The 16799-nt window shown below is 43.9% G+C and overlaps 1 long non-coding RNA gene across 4 annotated transcripts; it reads left to right on the forward strand.

Moving 5' to 3' along the window:
- Positions 1 to 494: 494 nt before the first annotated feature.
- On the forward strand, positions 495 to 15402 carry LOC125404585 (uncharacterized). Of its 4 annotated transcripts, none has more exons than XR_015738384.1 (3): positions 495 to 962; positions 8840 to 8939; positions 9690 to 15402. It is a non-coding gene; the product is annotated as an uncharacterized LOC125404585 (long non-coding RNA). The 4 variants fall into 4 exon arrangements; XR_007233314.3 differs by lacking the exon at positions 8840 to 8939 and having other exon boundaries at positions 697 to 962; positions 9690 to 11119; positions 11575 to 15402; XR_015738385.1 differs by lacking the exon at positions 8840 to 8939 and having other exon boundaries at positions 700 to 962; positions 9690 to 9863; positions 10637 to 15402.
- Positions 15403 to 16799: the final 1397 nt, after the last annotated feature.

Here is a 16799-nt window from a genome sequence, read left to right on the forward strand (position 1 = left end):
TTGCTGCTGGGGTAGATTAATGATTCAACCACCACCCTTGGAAAGAATCCAGACATGTAGATTGTTAGTAAAGTTAGATTAAGATTTTTTTTTATGGCTTTGCTGTAGAAAGTCTTGGGGAGCAATTTAAAGTTTAAAAACATACACATGGCGCTCACTGAGGTCAGGGAAGAAAAACAATGGCAGCCTGGCTATTGTTGGTTGATGAACCTTTCTTGCTAGGATGGGTTCATGATCAAAAGTGATGATTAATTAATTGTACCCATTTCCATCCTGAGCTTACTGATATGATTTATTAAAAATCTGTTGACAAATGGATACACAACCTGAGGACTTAAAGTAATAGTGACTGTTTTCATATACAAAAATCTAGATTTGTGATTCTTATAAGATAATTTATAAAATTACCTTTTGAGTTAAATAATAAAATGATCGCTCCTTTCCTTGTAACACTAAGATGCAGCCTGCCAGCAAAAGAAGTGACTGAGAAAAATTTCTTGCCTGGTTATACTCTGTCAATGTATAACACGTTGCTCAGATAGGAATGTAGGTCGATCTTTGGAAACATTTGCTTTTCACATGTAATCCGTGAAAGGTTTAACCACGTAAGGGAAGTGAGCACCACTCTGGAGTTTACTTGTGCTCATTGCAGTCCTCCACCTGAGAAATAGAAAGCTTCCCTTGTGCTCATTGCAGTCCTCCACCTGAGAAATAGAAAGCTTCCACACTGTAACTTCTGTACTGCTTGAAAGATCTAGATCTTGCTGTGATGTGGGATTTCTTTCTGTATGTTGTGATTATCATTAACGAGAAAAGAGCAGTTTTTTTTTAATGAATAAAGAAACTGCTTTGCAGGGTAGAACTAAGCTGGGTGGAAAACTAAACTGAATGCTGGGAGAAAAGAGGTGGAGTCAGAGAGAAGCCATGGAGCCACTGGAGACATATGCTGAGAACTTTACTCAGTAAGTCACAGCCACATGGTGATATATAGATTAATAGAAATGGGTTAAATTAATATAAGAGTTAGGCAATAAGAAACTAGAGGTGATGGGTCAAGCAATGATTTAATCAACATAGTTTCTGTGTGATTATTTTGGGTCCAAGGTAGTCAGGTGACTGGGAACCAACAAGTTATCTCCTCCAACATTGCTGGGATATATAAGCTGTAAGGAGAAAAAGAGAGACCTTGGCATGAGAGACCCTGGCATGCTGAAGATGTGTGTGCATGCATGGGTGCAATGTATCTCCCTTTTTACCTGCCCCAGAGAATTACGTTTTGCTCCCTCAAGAAAAAAAATCTATTGTGTGATCAGTCGCTGACTTCATGCCTCCTCTTTGGTTCTTGAGCTGCTGAGAGCTGTTTCTTCAGCCACATTACAAATAATTTTTAACTATTATATGGGGGTGGCAATCAAACCTGGGTCCTCTGGAAGAGTAGCCAGTGCGCTTAATCACTGAGCCATCTCTCCAGCACTGATTTCTTTTCTCTTTTTCTTTCTTTTTTAACAAGTGTTTGCATTTCACATAGTCATTAAGATGAAACTATTTCTTAATGTTTGCATGGTTATGGAAGCTTTGCATAACTCTAATAAAACTTAGTATAAAAACTATTTATTTTATTTTGGATTAGATGGGCTTTCATTTAGAACATTTGGGTTTAGATTTTTAAAAAAGCAAATGGACACTGTTCTAATGACACCTTTGGGTGTTTTCATTGCCTGGCACGATCTGCAGCTCCTGAATGAACTGGGCATGCTCAGTGACATGTGTGACTGAAACTGATGTGGTCTTTCCTTTCCACTAGTCACCTGTGCCATTTGAGGAATACAGGAACTGGCTTATGCTAAAGAAGGAAGAACAGAGAAGGTTGGCATGCTCCCCAGAGTGACACAGCATGGACACCTGTCCAGAGAAGGACAGGAAGTCAGGGCTCCTCTTAAAAGCTTCATTGGTATCTAGAAACTTCTCAGGTTGGAACGAAGCAGGTCCTGGAACTGGCCAGGGCCATGAAGGATGGAGTGGAGCAGTGGGAGAACTGTGGTCCCCTGCAGGAAGAGTTGGTACAGATGACCAAGGCTGCCTACCCAGGGCAGCACATAGAGGTGGCTTCCTGGCATTTGTCCCCAAAGCTCTAGGGCCTACTCAGCCCTAGGGACAGAGGGAGTGAGAACATGGGCTCTGAGGTCTGCTCTCTCCCAGCAAGGTTCCTGCAACCTTCCCCCTTTGCAAGGTGAGTAAAGCGATGTCTAACCAGCTCAGCCAATGAATTGCAGATGTGTCTTGTCTTAGAATGGGGCAACCAATGCCCCATAACCTCATTGGAGGTGAAAGACATACCTGATGATAGGACACACTGATGCCGCATCGTGATTGTGTAGTTGATGGAAGCCATGACTGGCTCACCCTGAGTTGAGAAACAGCCTGGTTTATTACACGATCAGTTAAAAAGTCCAAAGTCAGGGAGTAGAGAAATGGCTCAGTAGTTAAAGGCCCTGGCAGCTCTTGCAGATGACTCTGGTTCAATTCCCAGCACCCATATGGTGGCTCACAACCATCTGCGACTCCAGGTGTAGGAGCTAAGTTTCCCTCTTCCAGCCTTTGTGGGCACCACACACACACATGCTGACAAAACATCCTCCCCCTGTCCCCAGCCCTCTCCCCCTGTCCCCAGCCCTCTCCCCCTGTCCCCAGCTCTCTCTCCCATCCCCAGCCCTCTCCCCCTGTCCCCAGCTCTCTCCCCCTGTCCCCAGCCCTCTCCCCCTGTCCCCAGCTCTCTCCCCCTGTCCCCAGCCCTCTCCCCTGTCCCCAGCTCTCTCCCCCTGTCCCCAGCCCTCTCCCCCTGTCCCCAGCTCTCTCCCTGTTCCCAGCTCTCTCCCCTGTCCTCAGCTCTCTCCCTCTGTCCCCAGCCCTCTCCCCCTGTCCCCAGCCCTCTCCCCCTGTCCCCAGCTCTCTCCCCTGTCCCCAGCTCTCTCCCCTGTCCCCAGCTCTCTCCCTGTCCCCAGCTCTCTCCCCCTGTCCCAAGCTCTCTTCCCCTGTCCCCAGCTCTCTCACCCAGGCCCCAGTTCTGTCACCCTTGCCCCATGTCTCTCTTAGGCTGTCTCTAGCTTCCCATGTCTTCATATTTCTGCATGTTACCAGGTGCTTACTGAGTGTGGGGGCCAGCCATGATAGGCTAAGTCTGGGCAGGTCACCCAAGGGAAGTTCTTTACTTTCAACCATTATCACTTGGGACTCTGGCCATAGTTCTTTACTTTCAACCATTATCACTTGGGACTCTGGCCATGGATGAATTAAAATGGAGGCTGGGGTTTACCAGAGGCAATGCCTGGCTGCAGGAGGAACCACAAGCTGAGTTACCCGACCCCCATACAAGAACAGACCTGTTAGTCTTCTGCTGCCACTTTAAGAACTAACCACGCCCACCCCAACCACCTTTGGACCTCCCCCTGTAGCCATCTTCTCTCTGTCTCTCTTTCTGGTGTGTGCATGTGTGTGTGTGTGGGTGCGTGTGCGTGTGTGTGTTTGTCTCGTCTCGTGTGTACGTGTGTCTTTGTTCTCTCTCTGTTTTTCTCTTCTTTAAGCAATAAATGTCTCCCTTTTCTTTAAATAATACTATGTCTTATGAGCCTTTTATCTGCCGTAACCGCCCGCCTGACTCCCCCAGCCACATGGCGCTGCAGGGACTCACGGCCATCCTTTTCAGACTCCGCGAGCCACCTGGGACATCCCATCATCATATTCTTTTAAAAAGAACAATAAGACCATTCAAAGAAAATGCCTGGCATTCCAAGCACTTACCCAAGCAAGATCGGATCACCTGCCAGCACATCTCACCAGGATACCCCTAGACAAATGTCAGTCAATTAGGGGTTCTCAACTGCAGAGACCCCTCATGCCCACCTTTACTACTATAAAATCCTATTCTGATTGAGCTCGAGGCTCTCTGACTCTTCTAATACGTTGGACACGGAGAGACCGGGTTTGCAAACTTGATTAAAATAATGGCTCTTTGCTTTTACATATGGGACTCTTGGTTTCCTTGTTGGCTTTTCTGGGGACCTTGCGGATTTGGGCATAACACTGTGCACCTACTAAAATGCCAGGTCTTGCACTTTCCAGCACTTGTTTCCATCCCATAATGCACCTGTATCATTAGCATTCCTCAGTTTTCCAGATGAGAAAATTTAAGGCTCAAAGCTGAGTAGGCACTTACCTGGGTCTCTTTAGCAAACAAAACAAACTATGAACTGTGATGTGGACTCGGGTTCATCAGACTTAAAATCTGGTGTTTTCATAGTAAAAACAATGTTTTCATATCCCTGTCTCTTTGTTGCTTATCTACCCACGGAACCCCTAGAACCCTCTCTCCTCATGTCTCACTGTCTTTTGTCTGTCTGTCTGTCTGCTTCATATTCACCATTAGCAGGCTCTGAGCCAGACTGATCAGGTGTGACACCCGACTTTTCTTCTGGACTACAGTGGCCCAAAGGCTGGGTGTCAGCCACTCTGTGCTTTACTATGTCCACTGAGAAATGTCGGAGGACAGCAGCACCTTAGGTATTTTCCTCACGTAAAAGATTAGTTCTTTGAGACTTTCATACTGTGCAATTTGATCACATTCACACCCCCGAGCCAGCTCCTCCTAGAACCACGCCCCCTTCTCTAACCACCACTCTTTCTGCTTTTTGAAAACCTTTCAAGTCCCATTGGGGCAGCAACACCATAAGGTCAGTGGATGACTAAGTGGATTATTCTGTGCAAAGGATTCAATGCTTTCCCATCATGCTCTATGCTCTCTGGGGGTGGAATGAGGACCTGAGCTGCCCAGTAAGAACAAGGTCGTGGGTTCATAAAGTCTTGCCAAGCTCATGAGTGTGCAAAGGTCGGATGTACTGCTGGTCCTCCCCCATGGGGCAAGAGGAGTTTGTGTGTGCCAATTTCTGGAAGCCTTGACTTTTAGACTCAGAAACAGCTTGTCTCTACTTGACCTCCCCACTTCTGTTTTATCCACCCCCACCCAAATCAGGACTGTCAGTAACACAGGCTCATTTACTGCTGCAAGCTGTTGTTTGCTCATTTTAACAGAGAAAGAGGCAATAGTGTGAACACATTCACCACACAATGGGTGTTAGTGCCCCCAAGTTCCGCTGAGATGAACAGGATGCAGGCTTGTCATGATAAAGGAGACAAACCCCCTTCCTGTCAGATACCAGTTACATACTAGAAACATCTCAGTCCTTGGGGTCAGAGGATAGAGAAAGGACAGAGATACAGAGGAGAAAGAAAGGTGGGAGTGGGGGTAGGGGGATTGGGGAGTTGAAGGATGGAGAGAAAGGGAAACAGAGAGCACCATACCCTAAGGGGCAGAAAAAGGCTCTCAGACATTGAGGTGCATAGGCAGGACAAGATAGGGAGAGAGTGACCACCTCAGTCAGAGAGATGCAGGAATCCATGGAGACATGTCTCCTAACAGCTGTGTTCCTGTGTTATCAGATCCCTGCTTTACTGTCTTCTCTACCTGTTCTGCATCCACCTCCGGATCTCAGGTCACAGTTGGACCTTCTCTCTGTTTCTCTCATCTGTGTCTATGGTTGTTCCAGAAGAGAGGTAAAGGAGAAAGATACCACACACGCACGCACGCACGCACGCACACACACACATGCAGAGCGGGCCTTAAATCCAATTTTTAAAAATGTGCTTGGTTACTCCCCAACATTTATGCCACTATTGGACCAATGGACATCTCTTGCAGGTGGTCATTACTGTGCCTCACAGGGCTCATAGCTGGGTGAGACTGATGATTGCTCTTCTCCTCCAGTAGCACGCATAGCACCTTCTAGCATTGTGAACACTAGTAAGTCGGGGTGAGGCTTCCAGATGAGAACCAGACCAGCTAGTTTGCTCCATGTTCTTCTGTACCATGAGAATGTGGTGTCTTCAGCAATACGGGTTTACCATCAAGTTGTGAAAGGCAACCAACGGCATTGGAAATAGACTGGGATGTTTGGGGTGGGACAGTCTATGGGACCCGTTGGGTCAGTGCAAGAAGAAGTGCAAGCCTCTTCTTGGTCTGGGGGTTTTAGGGGTGGCATATGATGCCTGTTTGGATGTTGTCTTCTTCCTTATATGGCAATGCCATTTAAATTCCTTTAATCCATGTATATATTTTAGGACACTTCCACAGTAGTAGGATTCTACGTGTCTTTTCAAAAGAAACTTCGGTGTTAGTTATCCTTCCTCTCATTCCCCCTCTACTCTGTGCTGTCACCCCTTCCCCATTCACTCCTCTTGTTCTAATTCCCACGTACTTCGTATAGCACCATGTGCTATGTCCCATCCCTGAAAGATCCCCCATCCATCCCTTACCAGTTGCTTAACCTCTGTGGATGTTCTAAATGAAACACCCGTATTGAAAGTGTAAAAGCCACATAGAAGAGAAAACATGCAATGTCTTTCTGGGCCTGCATTGCCTTGCGCTGAATGATCATTTCTAGCTCCATATCCTGATCATTTTGTAGTTTCATGTTTCTCTACAGCCAAATACCACTCCATTGTAAATGAACCACATTTTCATTATCCACTCATCGCTCAATGGGCACCTTGGCTATTTCCAACTTCCAACTGTTATGAATAAAGCAGCAATGGACTTGATGAGCAAGTATCTCTGTAGTAAAATGTTGTGTCCTGGGGACATGCCCAACAGTGGTGTAGCTGGAGTCTTGTGGCAGATCTACTTTCAGCTTATTGAGGAACCTCCACAATGATTCCCATAGTGGCTGTGTCAGTTTACACTCCCATCAGCCATGAGTAGTCTACCTCAGATCCTGAATCCTTGCCAGCGTCTGCTGTCATCTGCTTTATTAATTTCAGCTATTCCTGCTGTGGTAAGATGAAACCTCAAATTGGTTTCCTCTCTCCTCTTCCTCTGCTTCTTCTAGAAGTCACTTTCTTGAAGCAGCTGTCTTCTTCTCTGACTCTTACAATGTTTCTGTGATGCTTCTGGAGCCTTAGGGAATTTGTTTGGTTATTTTGTAAGTTTATTTACTGGGAACAGGCAGTTCACAGTGAGCTGATCTCTTCATTTGACTAGTTTTGTCTTTCTGTAATGATCTTGGATTATTGTAAAAAGGAGCTTCTTTGATGAGGGGTGAGAGATGCACTTATGAATGGATAAGTCTGGTTTTTAGAAGCCTTCAATTATACGTGTATGAATGCTTGCCTGCATGTAAGTCTGTGTGGCACATGCATGCTATCAGGTCCCCTGGGACTGGAGTTAGAAGCAGTTGTGAGACACAAGGTTGCTGGGAATAAAATTCAGGTCCTTTAGAAGATCAGCAAGTGCTCTTAAACTCTGAGCCATCTTTATGGCCCTGTCTCTGTGTGAAGTTTATAATATGTATGAACTGAATAGCCGAGAATTCAGGATGTTCTCTTCTAGAGTAGGGTTCTCATGTGTCATGTGGGGTGATACAACATCACTAGAACACCGGTTGTGATAAGTTCAATGTGTATATATGAACCCCATAGCAATGAAAAGAGCAAGCAGCTAATAAGCCAAATAGAGCCATATAGACATGTGATAAGTTGAAGGTTTATACTTTGTACCTTAAAGGAGTAACAATGCCAACATAACAAGGACTTTGGTTAGTATACTAGGTCACAAAATAAATCACAAAAAACTTAATCCAAAAGAAGACAGGGTAAAAGGAAAGGGGGAAAAAACACAAGAGATAAATAAATTGCTTTTAGACCCAACAATGTCTGTAATCATTAGATACAAATTAAAATGTTAGGCTGTAGATAAAAGCAATTTTCATGCATGTATTGATATTCTGTGTTGTGTGGGACTTTCAAAGAAGGTGAGTCACTCTAGAAGGCAAATAGGCTCTTTAGCATCAGGAAGGTCAGCCTCTGGTGGACTGAACTTTGAACCACTGTTTGAAAGTATCTTTATTGATTGTTACACAAAGGTTGTTTTATGGGTAAAACAAGTTCCTAATATCAAAACTCCCTTGATCTCTTCTGCATGTTCTCTGAAGGAAACCATCAACTTTAGTCCTTATCATGTACTCTTTGTAGGACTCAATAATTCAAGACACCTCAGGTGTGCCAGGATGGTCTTGTGACCAACGGTCATGCAACAGATGGAAAACCCCTTCAGAAAAACAACTCTGAAAAGCAAGAAAACAATCACTGTTCTCTACTATGACATTTTTCAAGGTCTAAGTACCTCTAACTATTACTTTCTGTTGTTATTAGATACAGTGAGAAACAACTGTTACATTCTAACATTACCTTAGACACAATGACTCTACTAGATTCCCACAATACTGCTCATTATAACTACACCAGAGACCCAATAAGTTCTACAGTGAACAATGAAGAAATCTCATCCCTCTGCTGGGAGATGTCTATAGGACTCTGCAGAGGACACTGCTTCCTGCTGGCTATAGTGTATTCTGGAGTTGTCCCCTTTGTTGTGAGCCTTCTTCTAGGGAGTCATGAGCAGATGTCTATTGGCACCACATGAACAACATTTTTTAACCTTGTAGCTTGGTGAGCCAATGATTTTATTGGGTGTTGCTCACAAGAGCACATGTAACTGAAAGACAGTGGCATTACCCCCAAACCCACCCCAGCATAGGCAATGGCTCATTTAAGCTGCCTCCTTGGCACTCCATGCACAGCTTGCAGGCAGCTGCACTGGAGAGTATCTCCCTCCCCATCAGCGTTGCTCATTGCTTCCATCCTTCAGAGATGCATTTGTGAGTTTTGTAACTTTTTGACTTTTTTGAGCCTTGTGTTTTCATAGATTTCTCTGTTTCCTTCCTCTTTCCAGGAGAGAATGTTTCACGTCATAGGAAATAGCTACACAGGCTGTCTATTAAAGGCTTTGTCAGTGGTGTGGTGATCCTGGGAGGTGATGGGACCTTTAAGAGGTGGGGCTCAGTCAGAGGGCTTCATGTTTGTTGCTGCCCACTGTGAGTGAGCAGTGAGAGTCCAGTCTCTTCTTCCTCTTTGCTAACTGAGGCCATGAGATGCCTGGTTTTAATCTGCATCATGCTTTTGTTAAAATGTTCTGAACACCCTTGCTCAATCCTTGACATCCTCACTTCAATGAAAGACATTGACCGGCACATACATTAAAATGATTTTTTAACAGTCACAAATGTAATCTGGAGGAGAAATTACACTTTCAAACATATTGCTGATAGATTGGATATGACTATGCCAAAGAAGGAACACCTGTCCATCACGTTACCATGTACAAATATTGACTCACAATGCATCACAAACCAAAATATATCCAAACTATAAAACTTCTAGAAGTGTCCAACATTTGCAGTTGGGTGTAGGTGTTATTCCTTTGCGATCACTTTAAGAGCTAGCCACGCCCACCCCCAGCCACTTCTGACCTTGTCGCCATCTTGGTTTTCTTCTTTCCTGTCCGTTTCTTGCCGTGTGCACACGTGTTTTCTGTCTCTCTCTATGTTTGTCTATGTCTCCCTTTCTTTAAGTAATAAATGTTTAGCTTTATGTATAGCCTTATGTCCATTTATTCTTCCGTCCACCGCATCCAGCTGCCTGACTCTGCCGCTCTCCCGGGGACCCTGCACTGCCCTGGCAGCAGCCTCTGCTTGGCTCACAGGCCGCCCGGGCCATCCCATCATCATATTTTTTTTTTAAAGAACAATATTTGGTGCCGTGGACTCGAGAGATTCACCTGCCAAGGGCCAGAGTCCCAGCTTCACCTTTCGTCCGGGACTCTGATCACCAACTTCCGGGATTGAATCGGGACCAAGGGCTTCTCAACACCGCCAACTGCCTGAACTCATTCCTACAAACGACACTGGCTTCTAATTGTAAGTTTCCTCACTCCAGCCAGCTGATCTGAGCCTTTTTAACCCAGGATTGACTGGTCCTCCCGGTGTTTCTGGGCTCGGGGGGTACTTCTCTGCCCCCTCGCTGGCATTCATTACGGCTTGTGTCCTCTGTTAAGCCTGTGACTGGGACAGCTGGCTTGGCCAGCTCCCACCATTTCCGCACTGGGAACCCGGGGTTCCCAGCCTCCTTCCTCTTTATTTCAGGCTTTTCTTCCTTCCTATCTTTCTCACGAATGTAATTGGCTGATCCAGTTCGGTCTTTAGCATCTCCCATGTGTGCCTCGGACGCCTGGGCACATATCTGAATGTTCACTTGCATCTCAAGTGGGGAGCCATTCCCCATAGGCTTGAGATGCCACGGTTTTTGCAGGATTTTCACGGTCTTGGCCTGGGAAAACAAGTCGTACCAGCCTTATGCAGGTTTTTCACGATTCAACAACCAGGCAGCCCGTGGCTTTTAAAATTCCCGTGGTCTTCCATTCAAGCCACAACACGTGGCCACCGCCATGTTCACTGGGGTCAGGTGACTTTATCACTAGATTCACTGAGAGCCAGATCACGCGACCAAGTTCTCTCATTCTCATATATGTCCTGCCTTTCCTCTCCCCCTCCTCGGTGATCTCGTTAACTCTGATTACAGGTGTCTTACATACTGACATGCTTTCTGATAGGGCCCATCAGAAGCATGCACTCTGCCTAATTCCTGTTCAATCTTTCTATATATAATGATTGTTCATTTTATCTCGTTTCAGACTACAAAATCATAAGTCTCACATTTTAAACTGGTATGTACTTTTAAGCTGTTTTCTACCATTGTCAGTTCTGCCACTAATCTTAATGTTACAAACAGTTTTTTTCTTTCTGTCTGTCTTTTTACAAATGTGGATCTTACCTGTTAAGAGTCAGTACAGTCAAACTCAGACCCAACCTTCCAGACAGATTCTATCCTGCAGTTATACCTAATAATCAACCCTCAACTGCTCAGAGATCTGGGGAATGTGATATTTAATTATTTAAAAAACTTTCCATAACAAAAAGAGACAAGTTGGCTCCTAGCAAGCACTCTGTTTCCTCCGAGAAGACAGAAGACAAACCGTCAAAGACCAACGTTCATCTGCAGTTTGCTTCGACTGCCAAGTGCTGACCATTGGGCAAAGACTGCCTTTCACCTAAACTGGAGACCTCCAAACGTGGACAAAATCACTGGAATCGACAGCCTAGGTGCCCAGGTCAAGGTAGGCCTGTCTTCCCAAAATTTCTTAGGGTCTTCTAAAGCCTGGCAGGCTCTGCATTAAGCAACAAGGTCAAATGCAACCTTCAGCGACCAGGGAGGACCCAAAAAGAGTAGCTCTGGGTGCCAACCAAGTAAGTTCTCTGTCATTTTTTAATCAGTAACTCAAGTAAAATCTTATCCTTCTCAAAGATCTCTGACAATCTGATAGCTGAGAGGTTTTGTCAGATTGTCTCACCAAATAGAAATACTTTTCATTATAATTTCTGTTTTTACAAACTCAAGGAGTTTTTGATACAGTATATATGTCTAAAACTTCTGTTTTTCTTATGAGTTCCAGGGAGCCAAATTAAAGAACCCATCATAAACAGGCCAGATACAAACCTCTCAATTCCCTGGTCCTAAAATTTTTTTTTCTCAATTTAACTTTGTCCTCTGTTTTGCCAACACCCTAACCAGATACAAGGGACACCAGACATTTCCATGCCACAGACACCTGTCCTGTCGGGAACAGAGACCAGTTATGCCAGGATGTAAACAGCACCCAGCTTCTCTCAGATCTCCCTCACCCCCCCCAAAGACGACGCCCACAAATCAGCCGGAAGCAGTCTTGAGAATTCGCCGCCCCAATTCCTTCAAACTGTAATGTCTAACCTTCTACTTTTTATTATAAAAAGGATTCAGGAATGTTATTCCTTTGCGATCACTTTAAGAGCTAGCCATGCCCACCCCCCAGCCACTTCTGACCTTGTCGCCATCTTGACTTTCTTCTTTCCTGTCCGTCTCTTGCCGTGTGCACACGTGTTTTCTGTCTCTCTCTATGTTTGTCTATGTCTCCCTTTCTTTAAGTAATAAATGTTTAGCTTTATGTATAGCCTTGTGTCCATTTACTCTTCTGTCTGCCATATCCAGCCGCCTGACTCTGCCGCTCGCCCGGGGATCCTGCACTGCCCTGGCGGCAGCCTCTGCCTGGCTTGCAGGCCGCCTGGGCCATTCCATCATCATAATATTTTTAAAAAACAATAGTAGGGAAGACATTCAGTTTTGTCACTGGTGATAATCCATGAAAAGAATGGTAAATGGAACTTTACATATTTTAAAAAAAACACTTTGGCCCCTTAAATTAAAATGAAGAAATGACTTCGTTTCTGTGTGCCATGGCACACACTTTCAATTTCAGCATTTTGGAAATTTATTAGTGAAGTTTTCTCTAATTTGAGATGTGTCCTGTAATTTGGAATGCTTGCTCCCGTGTACATTTGTCAACTTACTGATTATTTAAAATAGAGTTTTAAGGAAGGGGTTTGTAGCTCCAATGGTAGAGTGCTTGCTCAGCACGTGTGAAGCCCCAGGTTCAATACCGAGCTCATCATAGACTTGGTGCTGGGGCCTACCTGTCATTCCAGCAGGTGGAGGCAGGAGGACCAGTTGAGGATCAGTTCAATATCATTTTTGGCTACAAAGCAAATTCGAGGCCAGCATGGTATAAATGAGACCTCTCATTTCAGAAACAAAGTCCAGCATTGTTCATGTTTCTACCAACTTTCCTGCATCATCCAATGGCACGAACTTTGAAGATGATAGAATTGTTTAGAGTGGGCTACCAACTTATATGCTTTGATAAACCTCTGCCTTCCAAACTCTTTGTTTAAACTCTTTGTTTAAAATGTAAGGATGTTTTTTGTAGGTTGTGAGGTGGTCAATTCTCTTCCTAAGGATGGAGTGAGCAGACAATAACTAGACAACAAGGGAACTTTATTTACCTTGTGGTAACAAGGACTTAAAGGAGAGAATAAACACTGAGACCCCATGGTGGTCGAAGGACACCCACCATGAGACACTGTGAACATCATATCTCTGCACACCTGGTCTTCTGTCCCTGGGTAAGTCTCAAGGGCTAGAGCCAGCCTCAGGAATGAATTCTCATCTTCAGCTAAGGGACAGAATCTCAGACGCAGAGGCAGGAATGTGCTCCACAGCCTGTGTCCACAGTTCATGTCCCACAGGTTGAAGTGGTGGGATCCCAAGAAGGCTCTCTGTTTGAGAAAGATGCTTCAGAACAGCAACCCTCTGACTTGTCTGTCTCTGTGAGTCTTCAGCACACTGTTTCTTCTTAATAGAGCATCTGGAAACTCAGCCCTCAGCCAGGAGCCAGGAACCTGCCCAAAAGCCAGGCTCTGGCCAGAATGTAGGGTATGGAATCCTCCCTCTCTGACCATTCAATGACTTTACCCCTCCAGAGGTCACCTCACCCAAATTTATAGGGCTATCTGGTTTCTGATTGACTGAATGTATATGTTTGCAAATAAAGTAAAAAATGGAACCAATCAGAGAAGAGGTCTCAAAATCTAGATGGAAGAAAACTAGTTTACAATCAGGTCAGTGTATACCCACCTATGCAGTGGCAGAGAAGCTGATACTCGAACTCTCCAAAGAACTTCCATCAGTTCCTGATCACCTCCCCCAGAAGCCGCATTGGGCAGGGTTCTCCACCCCTGCCTTCTGGTTCCTGCTGCCACTTTGATCATCCATCTAGCCAACCATCATTGCCTGCCACCATCTGCTCCTCCACTTGGTTCACTATGGCAGCTCTGGGCGCCATTTGTGTTTCTTTCCCAGCTGCCTCATTTGACAGATTGGGTGCCTCGCTCCAGGTTGTCAAATAGTAATCCAGAGCAGCTGGAAGTCCCATCCTGTTTCCCCTTCTTTTCCACAATGACCTCTGAGCCTTAGTTGCAGGACTGTGCTCTTGGTTGTAGTCACTTTATTCTGTTTTCTCCAGGGTATTGCTGTGTGGATACCTCTGACTTCTAGGTATTCAGACAAAATTTGGAAGTTAGCAGTCACAGCCTGAGGACTATCTAGTGACTTTCTAGATGTGTCATCGTTGATGATAATCCACAGTATGAGAATTGCACAAATTTATATTTCACTAGTTTTGAGACATGGTCTCACTATGTATCCTAGAACTCACTTTGTGGCTCAGGTTGGGCTGGAATTCAATGGGATCCACCTGGCCCTGCCTTCTTCATGCTGAGATTAAAGGCATGTGCCCCACCACTGGCTCATCCTTGAATACAAGGTTAGTCCAAACTTAATAAGGTCTACATTAGACATTGTCTCTAAAAGAGGGAAACAATTATGGTTCAAGATTAGCCTGATGACCTGCTGATCTATCAGGAGGACCCTGTGTGGACTCATCCTTAGTCACTGAGTCATGATGATGTTGATGGTTTGGGGTTCTGGATAATTGAAATTTCTTTTGTGGAAAATACTTGGGGAAAGTCTTTATTTCTGAAAGTGTGATAACTCTGTATTTAAAATAATATTAAGTTTCAGTACCATTTTCAGAGTGATGGGATTGTATGAATGTGCCATCACAACCACTTAATGCCATGTTTAGGATGAAACTCAGAACTTCATGAATTCTAGGTAGACTACCAACTTAGGCACATCCTCAGCTAATTTTGTCCTATAATGCTTCTGAAATTTAATGCTACCACACTAAGTTAATGTAATGCTAAAGATTAAATCTGGAACTCTGCACGTTAGGCAATCATTCTACTATCTGAGCTACCTCTCCAGTCAATTTTGTCCTATAATGCCTCTGTAATATGAAAGGTTCTATAGATGCCAGTGTTGTTTACATGATTCTCTCTCAATGTCTCCCTGTTATTCGTCTGGAGATGAGTCTACATAACCTGTCATTTCTTCATTTGTCATCAATTCTTTTGTAGGTATCAGGATAAGAACAAGTTATGACAAGGGAAAGATGAATTCTCATCTAAGCCATAGACATGTGTGCAACCTTCCATCATCCATATACATGAAGTATACAAGTTTTTACCAGTTTATATTTTCCTAAATTAATGATGCATAATAAAGTCTACAACATAAATGGTTGTATGAAGCATTGTCAGCTAAATGAAACTTGGGGCTTATTGGTATGGAATGAATATATTTTATGTGTGAAAAGGCATGAATGAAAGCATCATGAGGAGGAAAGGGTTTATTTTGCTTGTATTCCCACTTTACAGTTCATCATCCAGGGATGTCAGGGCAGGATCTTGGAGGCTGGAGATAATGCAGAAGCCATGGAGGGGTGCTGCTTATGGCTTTCTCCTCATGGCTTGCTTAATTAACCTTCTTATAAAACCCAGGATCATCAGCTCAGGGGCGGCACAACTTTCAGTGGCTGGATCCTCTCCATCAATCACTAACAATGTGGGATTCCCCTCTGCATGCTGTGAATATGTCTTATTAATAAAGAAGCTACCTTGGCCTATGTTTCTTGGAATTTTCTCTGGTGGCTCAAGAAGCTGATATCTCTTCTAGGCATCTGTGTTGATGTAAGATGGTTTTGTGGGCTTTAGTCATGATGTGTCTGCTACAAAGACTGAGTCTTAATGACAACATTCTTTTGGCCAGTAGTAGAGACACAAAGAGGAGTTGGACCATCAAAGCTACTAATAGGACTAGAAATCACCATCATTCTACAGTGTCACAATAACACTTTAATTTTTCTTAATAAACTCTATTATTGATGCCTGGGATCCAGTCTCCCAAAACGTAGGGCTCCAAATGAAACCATGGCATCAGCATGACCTAAAATTTATCTATTCAAGGGGACTAGGGAGAAAGACGCACACTCTCTTGATGGTTTCCTTCTTTATTCTCTATTTCTATTGTATACATTTTTCTGTGACTTACATAAACCAAAATAGTTTTCTCAGGCAGTATAGGAATAACAATGTGGTTACATTCCATATTTCAGTTGAATGATTATAAGAAATACAGGTAAAACCATGTTTTTCATCACCTTTACATGATTGAAAACAAAGCCATTCTGGTATCCCACTTTCATTTACATCTAAGTACCTTGTTAGATTAACAGAACAGGAGCAAGCAGAAAGTATTTTATCTCAGCCAACTCTTTTCTTTGCAGGCTGCACAATGTGATTACAAAGAAAGCAACAATCATTCTATTATTTATCTTGATGGACAATTTTATAAGGAATCTTAAAGGAATCATAAACCTAAACTTTTATACGTGAAAAACCAGTCAGTTGCACTTTAAATCTTTAGGGTGCATACCCACCCAACGATAGTTTCTTACATCAGGACATCGAGGGCAGGAATGAGTATAAGGAGTTAACCATCACCTTTGCTTACCAACCAACTCCAGCCAGAAAAGTGTGTTAGCTAGCAACAGTTGGGCTGCCTTGTGTTTTTGAGCCTAACCTAGTGAATCTGCAACTCAGCTCTGTGTCCTTGTGAACATTATATTATTTTCTGGGGCTTTTCATCAGAAGACTGTTATCAAAACATATGATTTAACCTGAAACAGTTTTAAAAGTTTGTTTTAGTTAATGATGCACACAGAAACTTGTGACTGTGTCTTTTAGCATCAAAATTAAAGAAATTTGAGTCAGCCTGGCTCCTGGGACACTATTATTTCTCTTTATCATGAGCTTGAGCTATGATCTATACAGCTACATAAGTGAAACTCATAGGTGCTGTGGATATCACAGCAAGGGTGTGTGGGTTCACATGGGTTTGTGAAATGAAGACTCAGAGGCACCTTAAGAATGAATTTAGCCTTTCTTGACTGCAGGGCAGGTCAGTCTCTCTAGAGAATCTTCACGACTGATCCATCAGGACTCAACATTCAGGACTAACCCTTC

This window comes from Myodes glareolus, chromosome 1, assembly GCF_982192425.1.
Source record: "Myodes glareolus chromosome 1, mMyoGla1.1, whole genome shotgun sequence".
Classification (NCBI taxonomy): Eukaryota; Metazoa; Chordata; class Mammalia; order Rodentia; family Cricetidae; genus Myodes; species Myodes glareolus.